The 6,805-nt window shown below is 34.9% G+C and overlaps 1 non-coding gene across 1 annotated transcript; it reads left to right on the top strand.

Annotated features, from left to right (window-relative positions):
* Positions 1–2,095: 2,095 nt before the first annotated feature.
* On the top strand, positions 2,096–2,201 carry LOC111784591. The gene has a single exon (XR_002813562.1). It is a non-coding gene; the product is annotated as a small nucleolar RNA R71 (small nucleolar RNA).
* The last annotated feature ends 4,604 nt before the right edge of the window (positions 2,202–6,805 follow it).

Below are 6,805 nucleotides of genomic sequence, written 5' to 3'. Positions count from 1 at the left end.
AGTATTCCTGCATCTAGCCCTGTGATAATTTTTTTTCTAACAACTTTCTTCATCATTGGATTAATCGTCTTTGTTACTAATTGGTTTAAATTTTCCTTCCTCCAATTGAATCTTATGCAAGACTAATTCTTTTTATATCTACCAATGTCCACCCTATCGCTCCCTTATGCTTCTTAACCCGCTTCTAAGATCATATCCTCTTGGGTTCATGATAATGTTCCTGAGATGATGATCGGTAGTGTCTCTTTGTCACTTGAATACAAATATTTAAGGTTAGGAGGTAGTGGTTTCAAGTCTAGCTGCAGTGCTTTTTCCATAGATGCTTCATCGGTGAACTTATTCTTACCTCTAATTCTAGTGTCTCAAAAGTGGTGCTAAATTCATTTAAAATTGTTAACTGTTCTGTGATTTACTCAAGCGGTTGTTTTCTTTCTGCTCACATTCCTAACTATCCCATTCCTCTACTATTGGTTGCTCTATAAATTCATAAACTGTTGACCATTCTTCTACTACTACTAGATATTTCATGTTGTCAATGATATTAAATTTGACTTTCTTGTCACCCATTTTTAATGTTATGGTTCCATTTTCGACATGTACTAGTGTTCTCCCCATCTTAAAAATGATCTCCCCAAAATAACCCCTACATCACTGTCCATTTCATAGTCTAAAATAATAAAATTTGTTGGAAATATGAATTTATCAACTTGAATTAAAATGTCTTCGATCTTTCCTTCGGGTGAAGTGATGGACCTATCACCTAGTTGAATGGTGACTGTAGTGGATCTAGCCTCTCCAATCTCTAACATCTTGTAAATGGATAGAGGCATTAAGTTGATGCTTGCCCCCCCGGAGTCTTTTTCTTTTAGTGAGATCTTATTTTTTAATATTGCACTACACTATTCATTTAGTGCCACTACCTTGAATTTTTCAAATTCAAACTTTCTTCTCTATCAGTGAGCACATCCTTCAATAATTTCACATAATTTGGCATTTGCTTGAAAGCCTCCACTAGTGATATGTTTATATAATTTCCTTCAAAATATCCATGAACTTCTCAAATGGGCTTCCTCTTTCTTTCTTTTTATACCTTGTGGAGAGAGAGGTGTCGGTATTTATGTTCTACTCTCTTCTTCAATGTTGACCGCTGTTTGCATTTTGGAGACTGCACTGTTTTTTGCATTTTTGCTCTGCTTCTTCTTTTTAGTAGTTTCCTAGGGGTGACTGTCTCTATGTTCTTTAAGTTTTCTCCCGTGCTGAGTATTTCTTTCTCACTTCTCAATTATATTGCTTGACGTTACTCATTGCCTTCTCTTTTTGGTGTTTCGGTATCTGCTGGCAGCTTTCGAAGAAGTCTATTTCATAAGTAAGTTGCTAATCGATCTACTTGAACTTTCAAATTTTGCAAGCATGCTTGCTGACTCTGTATCACAACATCATTTTTGACAGTATATTTCTTTATTAGGCTCTCAAGAGATGTTCTACATATCGGTTGAGCTTGGCTAAATCCTTTCCCTTTGGTGTTGGCTTGTTGAGGATCATATGTCATTTGATTTTTTAGTCCAAAACTTGGATGGTAATTTTCTTTCCATTAAATTTTTTTATTATAGGAACTTTGTCCCTTCCATGAAAATTTTGGAATTTCTTTAGGTAGAATTTCTGGTTGCCTTGACTAGCTTGATTCCTCATATAAGAAATTGAAGTCGGATTACTTGGACATTGATGAAGAGTGTGTTTCTCTTCTCAATATAAACAAGATTCGGTTGCTATTTGGGTCATTTTAGTAGTAGCTTGGACGGGTGCTTTAGTGATTGAGCCTTATCCCAAGGCTAGATTTTGTAGAATATTAGTCACCGAAGCTAATTAAGCGTTGATAGAGGTCAAAACATCAATTTCAAGTACTCCTCGTGTTTTCTTTTCTAGATTTCTCCTCACATCGGCCCATTGACAATTGTTAGATGATATTTTTTCTAGAATCTCATAAGTTTCATTATATGTCTTTGACAAAATATCTTCATTGGTGGAAGCATTCACAACTTGTTTAGTAAGCAATATTCAATCCATTGTAGAAAGTTTTCATTTGGATACAATGGGTAATCCATGGCGATGACACTTCCTAAGAATCTCCTTGAATCTCTCCAAAGCTTCGCTTAGTATTTCATCTTCAAACTGTTGAAAAGAAACAATCTCATTTCTGAACCATGAGTTTCTAGTGGATGAAAAATACTTGATCAAGAATGACTCTGCTAGACTATTCCATGAATCAATTGTTTCCGGTGCTAAAGTATTCAACCATGATTTAGCACAATCCTTCAAAGAATAAGGGAATAAACCTAATCACTCCATTGAGTTGAAATGAGTTACTAACTCCCAAAAATTGACTTTAGATGTAGGGGGGTCTTCTAACAGTCGTCCATGAAATTGTCCAATGGTTTGCAACATTTGGAACATCATAAGTTTTATCTCAAAAGTAAATTGCTTGCATTTCTAGTCTGTTATTGTACAACATTTGGAACATCATAAGTTTTATCTCAAAAGTAAATTGCTTGCATTTCTAGTCTGTTATTGTACGTATTTATCCATTGAGTTGAAATCCCAAAAATTGACTTTAGATGTAGGGGGGTCTTCTAACGTCCATGAAATTGTCCAATGGTTTACAACATTTGGAACATCATAAGTTTTATCTCAAAAGTAATTGCTTGCATTTCTAGTATGTTATGTATGCTCTAATTGCTCCCTTCTCCATTTAGCCATCCCATCTCAATTTTCAAACACCTTATTCATTGGTTTCGGCAGGGCTCAAACCCATGACCTTCGGCTCATAAGACCAATGCTCTAACCAATTGAGCTACGAAACCTTGTATATTTTAATTAAATCAATATTTGAATAAAAAAAATATAATTATAAGCTTTTCTTATTTCCAAACAAATAATTTTTAAACAAATTATAACTTATTTAGCGAGTATTCTCTACCTCGATTGAATTAAACTTTAAATTTTAATCAAGAATGAGTTTTATGAGAGGTATGTGTAACGCCCCATTTTAAAAAATGTAAGAAATTTTTTAAAAAATAATTATTTTTTGGAGTCAAATAAGGAAGAACAAGAAAATGAAGATAAATTCTTTTATATAAATGTTGGACATATTATATATTTATATTATATTATATACTATAATATATAGAGAGAGTTCGCTCCACCTGATGAGTAGCATATCACTCACCATGCTATCCCCACATGATAGAGAGAGTTCGCTCCACCTGATGAGTAGCATATCACTTCCCATGCTATCCCCACATGATAGAGAGAGTTCGACAGCTACATTGGATACCAGTTATCCTGCGTATGCTAAGTTATCTATCCAAGGCTATGCACAACAAGAGCAATACACCTAGATCCTAACGTAAAATTTGTCTATGTCAACAATGCAGTAAGAGCCTATAAGTAGATTGCTTACGGTGTATATTTATATATTCACCCTTTTTCCCTTTCTTTGTCAGGTGTCTATAGGCTGCCAGTTGAGGTGGAGGAGCGTTTGAGAGTTGTAGGGTCACAAAGGGGATCATTCTGGAGAGTCAATCTCTTCATTGAATTCGGGTCTTTTGTATTTCTATTTGTATTCATATCCTGGATTAATTTTTCGGTTTGTAATAAATGGGACAATAGTCAAATTTTACTTTATATTATTATTTTTTTTTTTTGTCCTTCTTTTTATTTAAATTTTATCATTTTCGTCTTTTATTTTATATTTTTTTTGGCTTTTGTCTTTTTAGTATGATTCTTTTTTTGAAACCTTGAAATTTGGACGTGACATATTAGTATAAGAGTCTGTAAGACTCAGCTCGACGACATGCCTCACCACATCCCAGTATGCAGTCTAACCCTATTTAGNTTTGTGTGTGGTAGTTATGATAACAACCTCAGACGTTGAAAAGCGAATGAGAATTTGTGTATCTATGCTCTGGAAGCTTGATGAATGATATCACCCCATTGAGTATGTGTGATTGTATACATGATTGACTGTACATCAGCTCTAGGTAATTGTATGTGTGATTGTATACATGATGGACAGTACATGAGCTCTCGGTGATTGAATGTGGGGTTATCATTCCTAATAGGCCAGCTTACGAACTCAGTCCAATTGAGACTAAAAAAAATCATGACAAGCGGAGGAGCTCATGGAAAAGGGGTATATACAAGTAAGTTTGAGTTCATGTTCTGTATCAATCTTATTGGTGTCAAAGAAAGATGAAACTTGGCGCATATGTGTGGATTGTAGAGCCATCAATATAATCATGGTAAAGTATCAACACCCTATTTCCAGAGTACACGATATATTTGATGAATTGCATGAAACCCTCCTTTAATTTTTCTTAGTGATTCCATTAGAAACTTGAGAACGGAGGTCCCGAACAACGAGGATGAGGTAAGTAGTCAGTCTTGAACTTTTCTTAAGAAATACTTGTACGAATCATTTGAATTTTAGCATCAAGTTTTAGTTAAGTATAGATTATGGGAATATGAAACAAAAATACTAAGAACCATTAGTTAAGAGCCCAAACTAAGCATTTTATGAAATATTAAGGATGTAACTTTGTGGCCAATGAATAAGGATAAGTAGCCAAACCAAGAAATAGTGCAAAATGACCAAAATACTCCTACATGGTTTACCTTAGTTCAAGAACCAAATGACTAAGTGTCATAAAATTTTACAATAGGACTAAGTGATTAAATGACTAAAGTACCTCTAATTACTTTAAGATATTTCAAGGCTCAAAATTTTTAGAAATGGCTTCAGAGGCCTACTTACAAGGTTATAATGACATGTTCAATGTATCAAGCTCATAACTAGAATTTTTAAGAAACATGTTATGACTTTATGATTCATGCATGTTACTATTCTGATATGAATCCAACAACTGATCACGTGCATGTACCCGAAGGACCGATTACAAGAAGCAAGTTAAGAAGATTCAAGAGGCCTATACATTGCATCTTCAAAAGCTAGCTAGTGTACCGGTTGACACAAAGACTTTTGAGCCCAAAAATCTTTATAGCATTAGCATATCAAATCAAGAAGATAATGGAGTGGCTGATATTGGAAAGTAATTAGAAGACTTGCCTTTGGTAGTTGAATTACCAATTAAGTTTCCAAGGTAGCTTGTATGCCAATAGTAGCCGATATAATGCGTGCAGAGCTTCCAAGTCTCTTTCAACTTCAGTATGGTACCATTCAGCTAGACATGAGATTGGTTAAGCACGTGTAACATGATAGTTTGTTGGATTATCCGACATAGTGGATTTGCCCTATAGGAGGGCGTTGATCATGCAGGTAGTCAATAATTACCCCGCAAGGTGGATCCATCCTGTGAGAAGATGTTGATCATATTGGTAGTCTAAGGAACTAGCACATACAGGAGGTAGAGCTCTTGACATTTAACGACTACATTGCATGTTGGATTCGCTAGCAACCTCCCATGGATGATGAGCATGATAGCACTCACCATGCTATCTCCACCTGATGAGTTGCATATCACTCACCATGCTATCCCAGTTACCGCACGTATGCTAAGCTATCTACCCAAGGCTATGCACAACAAGAGCAATACACCTAGATCCTAGAGTAAAATTTGTGGTCTAGAGTAAAATTTGTGGTCTCCTGCTATGTCAACAATACAGTAAGAGCCTATAAGTAGATTGCTTACGGTGTATATTTATATATTCACCCTTTTTCCCTTTCTTTGTCAGGTGTCTATAGGCTGCCAGTTGAGGTGGATGAGCGTTTGAGAGTTGTGGGGTCACAAAGGGGATCATTCTGAAGCGTCAATCTCTTCATTGTATTTCGGGACTTGTATTTCTATTTGTATTCATATCCTGAATTAATTTTTCCGTTTGTAATAAATTGGACAATAGTCAAATTTTACTTTATATTAAATTCTTTTTGTTGTTGTCCTTCTTTTTATTTAAATTTTATCATTTTCGTCTTTTATTTTACATTTTTTTGGCTTTTGTCTTTTTAGTAGGATTCTTTTTTTGAAACCTTGAAATTTGGATAGTGACATATTAGTATAAGAGTAGTTGGGTTTTGAATTTTATAGGCTTTTTTAGGATATAGATGGGTACACCTCTAAGACTCAGCTCCACCACATGCCTCACCACATCCTAGTATGGAGTCTAACCCTATTTAGTAGTATATGATATGTTGTAAGAATTGTATGGATTTATTGTATGGTTTTTTTTTTTGTTTTTTTTGTTTTTTTTGTTTTTTTTTTGTGAATGGTATACTTGATTCAGATGATGAATGTGAGGATCATGACTCACAGCTTGTGGAAGAAATCGCAGCATATGTTGATGAGTATGTTGAAGAAGGTAATTCCATATCTTTGATCACAAGAAGGGTACTCAATGTTCAAATCAAGGGAGAGAAATTTGAAGATCAAAGGGAAAACTTGTTCCACACAAGATGTTTGATCAAAGCAAACCCATGCAGCTTGCTGATTGATGATAGTGGAAGTTGCACAAATGCGGTAAGCAGCTTCCTTGTAAAAAGACTACAACTTTCTGTCTATCCACATCCAAAACCATACAAACTTCATTGGTTAACAAACAAAGAAGAAATTAAGGTGAACTCCCAAGCTCTTATTTCTTTTACTCTTGAAAGATATAAAGATGAAGTTCTTTGTGATGTCGTACCAATGCATGCGGGGGACATCTTATTCGGCCAACCTTGGCAATATGATAGAAAGAAGAAAAGAAAAGAATATGAAGAACAACAGTGGAGAGAAGAAACTAAGATAAAGGTGAG

This window comes from Cucurbita pepo, unplaced genomic scaffold, assembly GCF_002806865.2.
Source record: "Cucurbita pepo subsp. pepo cultivar mu-cu-16 unplaced genomic scaffold, ASM280686v2 Cp4.1_scaffold000240, whole genome shotgun sequence".
Classification (NCBI taxonomy): domain Eukaryota; kingdom Viridiplantae; phylum Streptophyta; class Magnoliopsida; order Cucurbitales; family Cucurbitaceae; genus Cucurbita; species Cucurbita pepo.
Note: the sequence above shows the minus strand (reverse complement) of the source record. Positions and strands in the feature narration are given on the sequence as shown.